This window comes from Spea bombifrons, chromosome 2 (assembly GCF_027358695.1).
Source record: "Spea bombifrons isolate aSpeBom1 chromosome 2, aSpeBom1.2.pri, whole genome shotgun sequence".
Classification (NCBI taxonomy): domain Eukaryota; kingdom Metazoa; phylum Chordata; class Amphibia; order Anura; family Pelobatidae; genus Spea; species Spea bombifrons.
The window spans coordinates 71331163-71343662 of record NC_071088.1 but is presented as its reverse complement, the minus strand read 5'-3'; the positions used below and the strand labels follow the sequence as shown (position 1 = coordinate 71343662).

Genomic DNA, 12500 nt, shown 5'->3' with positions numbered 1-12500 from the left:
CAAACCTTGCACCACACACTCTTTATATCTGTCTAACGAAAGTCACTGATACAGGTTTTAGGGCTTTCGGGAGCAGGCGCACCCACCGCTAATCCTCGTTAGTATAGTGGTGAGTATCCCCGCCTGTCACGCGGGAGACCGGGGTTCGATTCCCCGACGGGGAGGCCTTCCTTTAGCGCTTTTGCTTGCTCTGCTGGATTTCCACCTTTGCAAATGAAACCCCAATACCGATTGTAAGAGTAGAGTCATTACTCTGCGCTTTCCAGCGGAAGGAAGTTGGTACAAAACGTAGTGGCGAGGTAAGTCCTTTAGTTGATTCCCTTTTGATGACAATCCAAATTTTCAAGCAATTGTACTGGAAATAATAATGGCAAGGTCGCGAGTTCCATCCCGGTACAAGCCAGTCGCTTCTATTCTCTCCTTTCAGTACAGTCTTAAAAGGTGCGTGAGCTTTTGCAGTGTACAAACCTTGCACCACACACTCTTTATATCTGTCTAACGAAAGTCACTGATACAGGTTTTAGGGCTTTCGGGAGCAGGCGCACCCACCGCTAATCCTCGTTAGTATAGTGGTGAGTATCCCCGCCTGTCACGCGGGAGACCGGGGTTCGATTCCCCGACGGGGAGGCCTTCCTTTAGCGCTTTTGCTTGCTCTGCTGGATTTCCACCTTTGCAAATGAAACCCCAATACCGATTGTAAGAGTAGAGTCATTACTCTGCGCTTTCCAGCGGAAGGAAGTTGGTACAAAACGTAGTGGCGAGGTAAGTCCTTTAGTTGATTCCCTTTTGATGACAATCCAAATTTTCAAGCAATTGTACTGGAAATAATAATGGCAAGGTCGCGAGTTCCATCCCGGTACAAGCCAGTCGCTTCTATTCTCTCCTTTCAGTACAGTCTTAAAAGGTGCGTGAGCTTTTGCAGTGTACAAACCTTGCACCACACACTCTTTATATCTGTCTAACGAAAGTCACTGATGCAGGTTTTAGGGCTTTCGGGAGCAGGCGCACCCACCGCTAATCCTCGTTAGTATAGTGGTGAGTATCCCCGCCTGTCACGCGGGAGACCGGGGTTCGATTCCCCGACGGGGAGGCCTTCCTTTAGCGCTTTTGCTTGCTCTGCTGGATTTCCACCTTTGCAAATGAAACCCCAATACCGATTGTAAGAGTAGAGTCATTACTCTGCGCTTTCCAGCGGAAGGAAGTTGGTACAAAACGTAGTGGCGAGGTAAGTCCTTTAGTTGATTCCCTTTTGATGACAATCCAAATTTTCAAGCAATTGTACTGGAAATAATAATGGCAAGGTCGCGAGTTCCATCCCGGTACAAGCCAGTCGCTTCTATTCTCTCCTTTCAGTACAGTCTTAAAAGGTGCGTGAGCTTTTGCAGTGTACAAACCTTGCACCACACACTCTTTATATCTGTCTAACGAAAGTCACTGATACAGGTTTTAGGGCTTTCGGGAGCAGGCGCACCCACCGCTAATCCTCGTTAGTATAGTGGTGAGTATCCCCGCCTGTCACGCGGGAGACCGGGGTTCGATTCCCCGACGGGGAGGCCTTCCTTTAGCGCTTTTGCTTGCTCTGCTGGATTTCCACCTTTGCAAATGAAACCCCAATACCGATTGTAAGAGTAGAGTCATTACTCTGCGCTTTCCAGCGGAAGGAAGTTGGTACAAAACGTAGTGGCGAGGTAAGTCCTTTAGTTGATTCCCTTTTGATGACAATCCAAATTTTCAAGCAATTGTACTGGAAATAATAATGGCAAGGTCGCGAGTTCCATCCCGGTACAAGCCAGTCGCTTCTATTCTCTCCTTTCAGTACAGTCTTAAAAGGTGCGTGAGCTTTTGCAGTGTACAAACCTTGCACCACACACTCTTTATATCTGTCTAACGAAAGTCACTGATACAGGTTTTAGGGCTTTCGGGAGCAGGCGCACCCACCGCTAATCCTCGTTAGTATAGTGGTGAGTATCCCCGCCTGTCACGCGGGAGACCGGGGTTCGATTCCCCGACGGGGAGGCCTTCCTTTAGCGCTTTTGCTTGCTCTGCTGGATTTCCACCTTTGCAAATGAAACCCCAATACCGATTGTAAGAGTAGAGTCATTACTCTGCGCTTTCCAGCGGAAGGAAGTTGGTACAAAACGTAGTGGCGAGGTAAGTCCTTTAGTTGATTCCCTTTTGATGACAATCCAAATTTTCAAGCAATTGTACTGGAAATAATAATGGCAAGGTCGCGAGTTCCATCCCGGTACAAGCCAGTCGCTTCTATTCTCTCCTTTCAGTACAGTCTTAAAAGGTGCGTGAGCTTTTGCAGTGTACAAACCTTGCACCACACACTCTTTATATCTGTCTAACGAAAGTCACTGATGCAGGTTTTAGGGCTTTCGGGAGCAGGCGCACCCACCGCTAATCCTCGTTAGTATAGTGGTGAGTATCCCCGCCTGTCACGCGGGAGACCGGGGTTCGATTCCCCGACGGGGAGGCCTTCCTTTAGCGCTTTTGCTTGCTCTGCTGGATTTCCACCTTTGCAAATGAAACCCCAATACCGATTGTAAGAGTAGAGTCATTACTCTGCGCTTTCCAGCGGAAGGAAGTTGGTACAAAACGTAGTGGCGAGGTAAGTCCTTTAGTTGATTCCCTTTTGATGACAATCCAAATTTTCAAGCAATTGTACTGGAAATAATAATGGCAAGGTCGCGAGTTCCCTCCCGGTACAAGCCAGTCGCTTCTATTCTCTCCTTTCAGTACAGTCTTAAAAGGTGCGTGAGCTTTTGCAGTGTACAAACCTTGCACCACACACTCTTTATATCTGTCTAACGAAAGTCACTGATACAGGTTTTAGGGCTTTCGGGAGCAGGCACACCCACCGCTAATCCTCGTTAGTATAGTGGTGAGTATCCCCGCCTGTCACGCGGGAGACCGGGGTTCGATTCCCCGACGGGGAGGCCTTCCTTTAGCGCTTTTGCTTGCTCTGCTGGATTTCCACCTTTGCAAATGAAACCCCAATACCGATTGTAAGAGTAGAGTCATTACTCTGCGCTTTCCAGCGGAAGGAAGTTGGTACAAAACGTAGTGGCGAGGTAAGTCCTTTAGTTGATTCCCTTTTGATGACAATCCAAATTTTCAAGCAATTGTACTGGAAATAATAATGGCAAGGTCGCGAGTTCCATCCCGGTACAAGCCAGTCGCTTCTATTCTCTCCTTTCAGTACAGTCTTAAAAGGTGCGTGAGCTTTTGCAGTGTACAAACCTTGCACCACACACTCTTTATATCTGTCTAACGAAAGTCACTGATGCAGGTTTTAGGGCTTTCGGGAGCAGGCGCACCCACCGCTAATCCTCGTTAGTATAGTGGTGAGTATCCCCGCCTGTCACGCGGGAGACCGGGGTTCGATTCCCCGACGGGGAGGCCTTCCTTTAGCGCTTTTGCTTGCTCTGCTGGATTTCCACCTTTGCAAATGAAACCCCAATACCGATTGTAAGAGTAGAGTCATTACTCTGCGCTTTCCAGCGGAAGGAAGTTGGTACAAAACGTAGTGGCGAGGTAAGTCCTTTAGTTGATTCCCTTTTGATGACAATCCAAATTTTCAAGCAATTGTACTGGAAATAATAATGGCAAGGTCGCGAGTTCCATCCCGGTACAAGCCAGTCGCTTCTATTCTCTCCTTTCAGTACAGTCTTAAAAGGTGCGTGAGCTTTTGCAGTGTACAAACCTTGCACCACACACTCTTTATATCTGTCTAACGAAAGTCACTGATGCAGGTTTTAGGGCTTTCGGGAGCAGGCGCACCCACCGCTAATCCTCGTTAGTATAGTGGTGAGTATCCCCGCCTGTCACGCGGGAGACCGGGGTTCGATTCCCCGACGGGGAGGCCTTCCTTTAGCGCTTTTGCTTGCTCTGCTGGATTTCCACCTTTGCAAATGAAACCCCAATACCGATTGTAAGAGTAGAGTCATTACTCTGCGCTTTCCAGCGGAAGGAAGTTGGTACAAAACGTAGTGGCGAGGTAAGTCCTTTAGTTGATTCCCTTTTGATGACAATCCAAATTTTCAAGCAATTGTACTGGAAATAATAATGGCAAGGTCGCGAGTTCCATCCCGGTACAAGCCAGTCGCTTCTATTCTCTCCTTTCAGTACAGTCTTAAAAGGTGCGTGAGCTTTTGCAGTGTACAAACCTTGCACCACACACTCTTTATATCTGTCTAACGAAAGTCACTGATACAGGTTTTAGGGCTTTCGGGAGCAGGCGCACCCACCGCTAATCCTCGTTAGTATAGTGGTGAGTATCCCCGCCTGTCACGCGGGAGACCGGGGTTCGATTCCCCGACGGGGAGGCCTTCCTTTAGCGCTTTTGCTTGCTCTGCTGGATTTCCACCTTTGCAAATGAAACCCCAATACCGATTGTAAGAGTAGAGTCATTACTCTGCGCTTTCCAGCGGAAGGAAGTTGGTACAAAACGTAGTGGCGAGGTAAGTCCTTTAGTTGATTCCCTTTTGATGACAATCCAAATTTTCAAGCAATTGTACTGGAAATAATAATGGCAAGGTCGCGAGTTCCATCCCGGTACAAGCCAGTCGCTTCTATTCTCTCCTTTCAGTACAGTCTTAAAAGGTGCGTGAGCTTTTGCAGTGTACAAACCTTGCACCACACACTCTTTATATCTGTCTAACGAAAGTCACTGATACAGGTTTTAGGGCTTTCGGGAGCAGGCGCACCCACCGCTAATCCTCGTTAGTATAGTGGTGAGTATCCCCGCCTGTCACGCGGGAGACCGGGGTTCGATTCCCCGACGGGGAGGCCTTCCTTTAGCGCTTTTGCTTGCTCTGCTGGATTTCCACCTTTGCAAATGAAACCCCAATACCGATTGTAAGAGTAGAGTCATTACTCTGCGCTTTCCAGCGGAAGGAAGTTGGTACAAAACGTAGTGGCGAGGTAAGTCCTTTAGTTGATTCCCTTTTGATGACAATCCAAATTTTCAAGCAATTGTACTGGAAATAATAATGGCAAGGTCGCGAGTTCCATCCCGGTACAAGCCAGTCGCTTCTATTCTCTCCTTTCAGTACAGTCTTAAAAGGTGCGTGAGCTTTTGCAGTGTACAAACCTTGCACCACACACTCTTTATATCTGTCTAACGAAAGTCACTGATACAGGTTTTAGGGCTTTCGGGAGCAGGCGCACCCACCGCTAATCCTCGTTAGTATAGTGGTGAGTATCCCCGCCTGTCACGCGGGAGACCGGGGTTCGATTCCCCGACGGGGAGGCCTTCCTTTAGCGCTTTTGCTTGCTCTGCTGGATTTCCACCTTTGCAAATGAAACCCCAATACCGATTGTAAGAGTAGAGTCATTACTCTGCGCTTTCCAGCGGAAGGAAGTTGGTACAAAACGTAGTGGCGAGGTAAGTCCTTTAGTTGATTCCCTTTTGATGACAATCCAAATTTTCAAGCAATTGTACTGGAAATAATAATGGCAAGGTCGCGAGTTCCATCCCGGTACAAGCCAGTCGCTTCTATTCTCTCCTTTCAGTACAGTCTTAAAAGGTGCGTGAGCTTTTGCAGTGTACAAACCTTGCACCACACACTCTTTATATCTGTCTAACGAAAGTCACTGATACAGGTTTTAGGGCTTTCGGGAGCAGGCGCACCCACCGCTAATCCTCGTTAGTATAGTGGTGAGTATCCCCGCCTGTCACGCGGGAGACCGAGGTTCGATTCCCCGACGGGGAGGCCTTCCTTTAGCGCTTTTGCTTGCTCTGCTGGATTTCCACCTTTGCAAATGAAACCCCAATACCGATTGTAAGAGTAGAGTCATTACTCTGCGCTTTCCAGCGGAAGGAAGTTGGTACAAAACGTAGTGGCGAGGTAAGTCCTTTAGTTGATTCCCTTTTGATGACAATCCAAATTTTCAAGCAATTGTACTGGAAATAATAATGGCAAGGTCGCGAGTTCCATCCCGGTACAAGCCAGTCGCTTCTATTCTCTCCTTTCAGTACAGTCTTAAAAGGTGCGTGAGCTTTTGCAGTGTACAAACCTTGCACCACACACTCTTTATATCTGTCTAACGAAAGTCACTGATACAGGTTTTAGGGCTTTCGGGAGCAGGCGCACCCACCGCTAATCCTCGTTAGTATAGTGGTGAGTATCCCCGCCTGTCACGCGGGAGACCGGGGTTCGATTCCCCGACGGGGAGGCCTTCCTTTAGCGCTTTTGCTTGCTCTGCTGGATTTCCACCTTTGCAAATGAAACCCCAATACCGATTGTAAGAGTAGAGTCATTACTCTGCGCTTTCCAGCGGAAGGAAGTTGGTACAAAACGTAGTGGCGAGGTAAGTCCTTTAGTTGATTCCCTTTTGATGACAATCCAAATTTTCAAGCAATTGTACTGGAAATAATAATGGCAAGGTCGCGAGTTCCATCCCGGTACAAGCCAGTCGCTTCTATTCTCTCCTTTCAGTACAGTCTTAAAAGGTGCGTGAGCTTTTGCAGTGTACAAACCTTGCACCACACACTCTTTATATCTGTCTAACGAAAGTCACTGATACAGGTTTTAGGGCTTTCGGGAGCAGGCGCACCCACCGCTAATCCTCGTTAGTATAGTGGTGAGTATCCCCGCCTGTCACGCGGGAGACCGGGGTTCGATTCCCCGACGGGGAGGCCTTCCTTTAGCGCTTTTGCTTGCTCTGCTGGATTTCCACCTTTGCAAATGAAACCCCAATACCGATTGTAAGAGTAGAGTCATTACTCTGCGCTTTCCAGCGGAAGGAAGTTGGTACAAAACGTAGTGGCGAGGTAAGTCCTTTAGTTGATTCCCTTTTGATGACAATCCAAATTTTCAAGCAATTGTACTGGAAATAATAATGGCAAGGTCGCGAGTTCCATCCCGGTACAAGCCAGTCGCTTCTATTCTCTCCTTTCAGTACAGTCTTAAAAGGTGCGTGAGCTTTTGCAGTGTACAAACCTTGCACCACACACTCTTTATATCTGTCTAACGAAAGTCACTGATACAGGTTTTAGGGCTTTCGGGAGCAGGCGCACCCACCGCTAATCCTCGTTAGTATAGTGGTGAGTATCCCCGCCTGTCACGCGGGAGACCGGGGTTCGATTCCCCGACGGGGAGGCCTTCCTTTAGCGCTTTTGCTTGCTCTGCTGGATTTCCACCTTTGCAAATGAAACCCCAATACCGATTGTAAGAGTAGAGTCATTACTCTGCGCTTTCCAGCGGAAGGAAGTTGGTACAAAACGTAGTGGCGAGGTAAGTCCTTTAGTTGATTCCCTTTTGATGACAATCCAAATTTTCAAGCAATTGTACTGGAAATAATAATGGCAAGGTCGCGAGTTCCATCCCGGTACAAGCCAGACGCTTCTATTCTCTCCTTTCAGTACAGTCTTAAAAGGTGCGTGAGCTTTTGCAGTGTACAAACCTTGCACCACACACTCTTTATATCTGTCTAACGAAAGTCACTGATACAGGTTTTAGGGCTTTCGGGAGCAGGCACACCCACCGCTAATCCTCGTTAGTATAGTGGTGAGTAACCCCGCCTGTCACGCGGGAGACCGGGGTTCGATTCCCCGACGGGGAGGCCTTCCTTTAGCGCTTTTGCTTGCTCTGCTGGATTTCCACCTTTGCAAATGAAACCCCAATACCGATTGTAAGAGTAGAGTCATTACTCTGCGCTTTCCAGCGGAAGGAAGTTGGTACAAAACGTAGTGGCGAGGTAAGTCCTTTAGTTGATTCCCTTTTGATGACAATCCAAATTTTCAAGCAATTGTACTGGAAATAATAATGGCAAGGTCGCGAGTTCCATCCCGGTACAAGCCAGTCGCTTCTATTCTCTCCTTTCAGTACAGTCTTAAAAGGTGCGTGAGCTTTTGCAGTGTACAAACCTTGCACCACACACTCTTTATATCTGTCTAACGAAAGTCACTGATACAGGTTTTAGGGCTTTCGGGAGCAGGCACACCCACCGCTAATCCTCGTTAGTATAGTGGTGAGTATCCCCGCCTGTCACGCGGGAGACCGGGGTTCGATTCCCCGACGGGGAGGCCTTCCTTTAGCGCTTTTGCTTGCTCTGCTGGATTTCCACCTTTGCAAATGAAACCCCAATACCGATTGTAAGAGTAGAGTCATTACTCTGCGCTTTCCAGCGGAAGGAAGTTGGTACAAAACGTAGTGGCGAGGTAAGTCCTTTAGTTGATTCCCTTTTGATGACAATCCAAATTTTCAAGCAATTGTACTGGAAATAATAATGGCAAGGTCGCGAGTTCCATCCCGGTACAAGCCAGTCGCTTCTATTCTCTCCTTTCAGTACAGTCTTAAAAGGTGCGTGAGCTTTTGCAGTGTACAAACCTTGCACCACACACTCTTTATATCTGTCTAACGAAAGTCACTGATGCAGGTTTTAGGGCTTTCGGGAGCAGGCGCACCCACCGCTAATCCTCGTTAGTATAGTGGTGAGTATCCCCGCCTGTCACGCGGGAGACCGGGGTTCGATTCCCCGACGGGGAGGCCTTCCTTTAGCGCTTTTGCTTGCTCTGCTGGATTTCCACCTTTGCAAATGAAACCCCAATACCGATTGTAAGAGTAGAGTCATTACTCTGCGCTTTCCAGCGGAAGGAAGTTGGTACAAAACGTAGTGGCGAGGTAAGTCCTTTAGTTGATTCCCTTTTGATGACAATCCAAATTTTCAAGCAATTGTACTGGAAATAATAATGGCAAGGTCGCGAGTTCCCTCCCGGTACAAGCCAGTCGCTTCTATTCTCTCCTTTCAGTACAGTCTTAAAAGGTGCGTGAGCTTTTGCAGTGTACAAACCTTGCACCACACACTCTTTATATCTGTCTAACGAAAGTCACTGATACAGGTTTTAGGGCTTTCGGGAGCAGGCACACCCACCGCTAATCCTCGTTAGTATAGTGGTGAGTATCCCCGCCTGTCACGCGGGAGACCGGGGTTCGATTCCCCGACGGGGAGGCCTTCCTTTAGCGCTTTTGCTTGCTCTGCTGGATTTCCACCTTTGCAAATGAAACCCCAATACCGATTGTAAGAGTAGAGTCATTACTCTGCGCTTTCCAGCGGAAGGAAGTTGGTACAAAACGTAGTGGCGAGGTAAGTCCTTTAGTTGATTCCCTTTTGATGACAATCCAAATTTTCAAGCAATTGTACTGGAAATAATAATGGCAAGGTCGCGAGTTCCATCCCGGTACAAGCCAGTCGCTTCTATTCTCTCCTTTCAGTACAGTCTTAAAAGGTGCGTGAGCTTTTGCAGTGTACAAACCTTGCACCACACACTCTTTATATCTGTCTAACGAAAGTCACTGATGCAGGTTTTAGGGCTTTCGGGAGCAGGCGCACCCACCGCTAATCCTCGTTAGTATAGTGGTGAGTATCCCCGCCTGTCACGCGGGAGACCGGGGTTCGATTCCCCGACGGGGAGGCCTTCCTTTAGCGCTTTTGCTTGCTCTGCTGGATTTCCACCTTTGCAAATGAAACCCCAATACCGATTGTAAGAGTAGAGTCATTACTCTGCGCTTTCCAGCGGAAGGAAGTTGGTACAAAACGTAGTGGCGAGGTAAGTCCTTTAGTTGATTCCCTTTTGATGACAATCCAAATTTTCAAGCAATTGTACTGGAAATAATAATGGCAAGGTCGCGAGTTCCATCCCGGTACAAGCCAGTCGCTTCTATTCTCTCCTTTCAGTACAGTCTTAAAAGGTGCGTGAGCTTTTGCAGTGTACAAACCTTGCACCACACACTCTTTATATCTGTCTAACGAAAGTCACTGATGCAGGTTTTAGGGCTTTCGGGAGCAGGCGCACCCACCGCTAATCCTCGTTAGTATAGTGGTGAGTATCCCCGCCTGTCACGCGGGAGACCGGGGTTCGATTCCCCGACGGGGAGGCCTTCCTTTAGCGCTTTTGCTTGCTCTGCTGGATTTCCACCTTTGCAAATGAAACCCCAATACCGATTGTAAGAGTAGAGTCATTACTCTGCGCTTTCCAGCGGAAGGAAGTTGGTACAAAACGTAGTGGCGAGGTAAGTCCTTTAGTTGATTCCCTTTTGATGACAATCCAAATTTTCAAGCAATTGTACTGGAAATAATAATGGCAAGGTCGCGAGTTCCATCCCGGTACAAGCCAGTCGCTTCTATTCTCTCCTTTCAGTACAGTCTTAAAAGGTGCGTGAGCTTTTGCAGTGTACAAACCTTGCACCACACACTCTTTATATCTGTCTAACGAAAGTCACTGATACAGGTTTTAGGGCTTTCGGGAGCAGGCGCACCCACCGCTAATCCTCGTTAGTATAGTGGTGAGTATCCCCGCCTGTCACGCGGGAGACCGGGGTTCGATTCCCCGACGGGGAGGCCTTCCTTTAGCGCTTTTGCTTGCTCTGCTGGATTTCCACCTTTGCAAATGAAACCCCAATACCGATTGTAAGAGTAGAGTCATTACTCTGCGCTTTCCAGCGGAAGGAAGTTGGTACAAAACGTAGTGGCGAGGTAAGTCCTTTAGTTGATTCCCTTTTGATGACAATCCAAATTTTCAAGCAATTGTACTGGAAATAATAATGGCAAGGTCGCGAGTTCCATCCCGGTACAAGCCAGTCGCTTCTATTCTCTCCTTTCAGTACAGTCTTAAAAGGTGCGTGAGCTTTTGCAGTGTACAAACCTTGCACCACACACTCTTTATATCTGTCTAACGAAAGTCACTGATACAGGTTTTAGGGCTTTCGGGAGCAGGCGCACCCACCGCTAATCCTCGTTAGTATAGTGGTGAGTATCCCCGCCTGTCACGCGGGAGACCGGGGTTCGATTCCCCGACGGGGAGGCCTTCCTTTAGCGCTTTTGCTTGCTCTGCTGGATTTCCACCTTTGCAAATGAAACCCCAATACCGATTGTAAGAGTAGAGTCATTACTCTGCGCTTTCCAGCGGAAGGAAGTTGGTACAAAACGTAGTGGCGAGGTAAGTCCTTTAGTTGATTCCCTTTTGATGACAATCCAAATTTTCAAGCAATTGTACTGGAAATAATAATGGCAAGGTCGCGAGTTCCATCCCGGTACAAGCCAGTCGCTTCTATTCTCTCCTTTCAGTACAGTCTTAAAAGGTGCGTGAGCTTTTGCAGTGTACAAACCTTGCACCACACACTCTTTATATCTGTCTAACGAAAGTCACTGATACAGGTTTTAGGGCTTTCGGGAGCAGGCGCACCCACCGCTAATCCTCGTTAGTATAGTGGTGAGTATCCCCGCCTGTCACGCGGGAGACCGGGGTTCGATTCCCCGACGGGGAGGCCTTCCTTTAGCGCTTTTGCTTGCTCTGCTGGATTTCCACCTTTGCAAATGAAACCCCAATACCGATTGTAAGAGTAGAGTCATTACTCTGCGCTTTCCAGCGGAAGGAAGTTGGTACAAAACGTAGTGGCGAGGTAAGTCCTTTAGTTGATTCCCTTTTGATGACAATCCAAATTTTCAAGCAATTGTACTGGAAATAATAATGGCAAGGTCGCGAGTTCCATCCCGGTACAAGCCAGTCGCTTCTATTCTCTCCTTTCAGTACAGTCTTAAAAGGTGCGTGAGCTTTTGCAGTGTACAAACCTTGCACCACACACTCTTTATATCTGTCTAACGAAAGTCACTGATACAGGTTTTAGGGCTTTCGGGAGCAGGCGCACCCACCGCTAATCCTCGTTAGTATAGTGGTGAGTATCCCCGCCTGTCACGCGGGAGACTGGGGTTCGATTCCCCGACGGGGAGGCCTTCCTTTAGCGCTTTTGCTTGCTCTGCTGGATTTCCACCTTTGCAAATGAAACCCCAATACCGATTGTAAGAGTAGAGTCATTACTCTGCGCTTTCCAGCGGAAGGAAGTTGGTACAAAACGTAGTGGCGAGGTAAGTCCTTTAGTTGATTCCCTTTTGATGACAATCCAAATTTTCAAGCAATTGTACTGGAAATAATAATGGCAAGGTCGCGAGTTCCATCCCGGTACAAGCCAGTCGCTTCTATTCTCTCCTTTCAGTACAGTCTTAAAAGGTGCGTGAGCTTTTGCAGTGTACAAACCTTGCACCACACACTCTTTATATCTGTCTAACGAAAGTCACTGATACAGGTTTTAGGGCTTTCGGGAGCAGGCGCACCCACCGCTAATCCTCGTTAGTATAGTGGTGAGTATCCCCGCCTGTCACGCGGGAGACCGGGGTTCGATTCCCCGACGGGGAGGCCTTCCTTTAGCGCTTTTGCTTGCTCTGCTGGATTTCCACCTTTGCAAATGAAACCCCAATACCGATTGTAAGAGTAGAGTCATTACTCTGCGCTTTCCAGCGGAAGGAAGTTGGTACAAAACGTAGTGGCGAGGTAAGTCCTTTAGTTGATTCCCTTTTGATGACAATCCAAATTTTCAAGCAATTGTACTGGAAATAATAATGGCAAGGTCGCGAGTTCCATCCCGGTACAAGCCAGTCGCTTCTATTCTCTCCTTTCAGTACAGTCTTAAAAGGTGCGTGAGCTTTTGCAGTGT

At 48.0% G+C, this 12500-nt stretch overlaps 24 non-coding genes across 24 annotated transcripts; all 24 read left to right on the top strand.

Moving 5' to 3' along the window:
• Positions 1–92: 92 nt before the first annotated feature.
• On the top strand, positions 93–164 carry TRNAD-GUC (transfer RNA aspartic acid (anticodon GUC)). Its single transcript has one exon. It is a non-coding gene; the product is annotated as a tRNA-Asp (tRNA).
• Positions 165–555: 391 nt separating this feature from the next.
• On the top strand, positions 556–627 carry TRNAD-GUC (transfer RNA aspartic acid (anticodon GUC)). Its single transcript has one exon. It is a non-coding gene; the product is annotated as a tRNA-Asp (tRNA).
• Positions 628–1018: 391 nt separating this feature from the next.
• Positions 1019–1090, top strand: TRNAD-GUC (transfer RNA aspartic acid (anticodon GUC)). Its single transcript has one exon. It is a non-coding gene; the product is annotated as a tRNA-Asp (tRNA).
• A 391-nt stretch (positions 1091–1481) lies between these two features.
• TRNAD-GUC (transfer RNA aspartic acid (anticodon GUC)) lies at positions 1482–1553 on the top strand. Its single transcript has one exon. It is a non-coding gene; the product is annotated as a tRNA-Asp (tRNA).
• Positions 1554–1944: 391 nt separating this feature from the next.
• Positions 1945–2016, top strand: TRNAD-GUC (transfer RNA aspartic acid (anticodon GUC)). The gene has a single exon. It is a non-coding gene; the product is annotated as a tRNA-Asp (tRNA).
• Positions 2017–2407: 391 nt separating this feature from the next.
• Positions 2408–2479, top strand: TRNAD-GUC (transfer RNA aspartic acid (anticodon GUC)). Its single transcript has one exon. It is a non-coding gene; the product is annotated as a tRNA-Asp (tRNA).
• A 391-nt stretch (positions 2480–2870) lies between these two features.
• TRNAD-GUC (transfer RNA aspartic acid (anticodon GUC)) lies at positions 2871–2942 on the top strand. Its single transcript has one exon. It is a non-coding gene; the product is annotated as a tRNA-Asp (tRNA).
• A 391-nt stretch (positions 2943–3333) lies between these two features.
• On the top strand, positions 3334–3405 carry TRNAD-GUC (transfer RNA aspartic acid (anticodon GUC)). Its single transcript has one exon. It is a non-coding gene; the product is annotated as a tRNA-Asp (tRNA).
• Positions 3406–3796: 391 nt separating this feature from the next.
• On the top strand, positions 3797–3868 carry TRNAD-GUC (transfer RNA aspartic acid (anticodon GUC)). The gene has a single exon. It is a non-coding gene; the product is annotated as a tRNA-Asp (tRNA).
• A 391-nt stretch (positions 3869–4259) lies between these two features.
• On the top strand, positions 4260–4331 carry TRNAD-GUC (transfer RNA aspartic acid (anticodon GUC)). The gene has a single exon. It is a non-coding gene; the product is annotated as a tRNA-Asp (tRNA).
• A 391-nt stretch (positions 4332–4722) lies between these two features.
• Positions 4723–4794, top strand: TRNAD-GUC (transfer RNA aspartic acid (anticodon GUC)). Its single transcript has one exon. It is a non-coding gene; the product is annotated as a tRNA-Asp (tRNA).
• Positions 4795–5185: 391 nt separating this feature from the next.
• TRNAD-GUC (transfer RNA aspartic acid (anticodon GUC)) lies at positions 5186–5257 on the top strand. Its single transcript has one exon. It is a non-coding gene; the product is annotated as a tRNA-Asp (tRNA).
• An 854-nt stretch (positions 5258–6111) lies between these two features.
• Positions 6112–6183, top strand: TRNAD-GUC (transfer RNA aspartic acid (anticodon GUC)). The gene has a single exon. It is a non-coding gene; the product is annotated as a tRNA-Asp (tRNA).
• A 391-nt stretch (positions 6184–6574) lies between these two features.
• TRNAD-GUC (transfer RNA aspartic acid (anticodon GUC)) lies at positions 6575–6646 on the top strand. The gene has a single exon. It is a non-coding gene; the product is annotated as a tRNA-Asp (tRNA).
• A 391-nt stretch (positions 6647–7037) lies between these two features.
• On the top strand, positions 7038–7109 carry TRNAD-GUC (transfer RNA aspartic acid (anticodon GUC)). Its single transcript has one exon. It is a non-coding gene; the product is annotated as a tRNA-Asp (tRNA).
• An 854-nt stretch (positions 7110–7963) lies between these two features.
• Positions 7964–8035, top strand: TRNAD-GUC (transfer RNA aspartic acid (anticodon GUC)). The gene has a single exon. It is a non-coding gene; the product is annotated as a tRNA-Asp (tRNA).
• Positions 8036–8426: 391 nt separating this feature from the next.
• Positions 8427–8498, top strand: TRNAD-GUC (transfer RNA aspartic acid (anticodon GUC)). The gene has a single exon. It is a non-coding gene; the product is annotated as a tRNA-Asp (tRNA).
• Positions 8499–8889: 391 nt separating this feature from the next.
• Positions 8890–8961, top strand: TRNAD-GUC (transfer RNA aspartic acid (anticodon GUC)). Its single transcript has one exon. It is a non-coding gene; the product is annotated as a tRNA-Asp (tRNA).
• A 391-nt stretch (positions 8962–9352) lies between these two features.
• On the top strand, positions 9353–9424 carry TRNAD-GUC (transfer RNA aspartic acid (anticodon GUC)). The gene has a single exon. It is a non-coding gene; the product is annotated as a tRNA-Asp (tRNA).
• A 391-nt stretch (positions 9425–9815) lies between these two features.
• TRNAD-GUC (transfer RNA aspartic acid (anticodon GUC)) lies at positions 9816–9887 on the top strand. Its single transcript has one exon. It is a non-coding gene; the product is annotated as a tRNA-Asp (tRNA).
• A 391-nt stretch (positions 9888–10278) lies between these two features.
• Positions 10279–10350, top strand: TRNAD-GUC (transfer RNA aspartic acid (anticodon GUC)). Its single transcript has one exon. It is a non-coding gene; the product is annotated as a tRNA-Asp (tRNA).
• A 391-nt stretch (positions 10351–10741) lies between these two features.
• On the top strand, positions 10742–10813 carry TRNAD-GUC (transfer RNA aspartic acid (anticodon GUC)). The gene has a single exon. It is a non-coding gene; the product is annotated as a tRNA-Asp (tRNA).
• Positions 10814–11204: 391 nt separating this feature from the next.
• On the top strand, positions 11205–11276 carry TRNAD-GUC (transfer RNA aspartic acid (anticodon GUC)). Its single transcript has one exon. It is a non-coding gene; the product is annotated as a tRNA-Asp (tRNA).
• An 854-nt stretch (positions 11277–12130) lies between these two features.
• On the top strand, positions 12131–12202 carry TRNAD-GUC (transfer RNA aspartic acid (anticodon GUC)). The gene has a single exon. It is a non-coding gene; the product is annotated as a tRNA-Asp (tRNA).
• Positions 12203–12500: the final 298 nt, after the last annotated feature.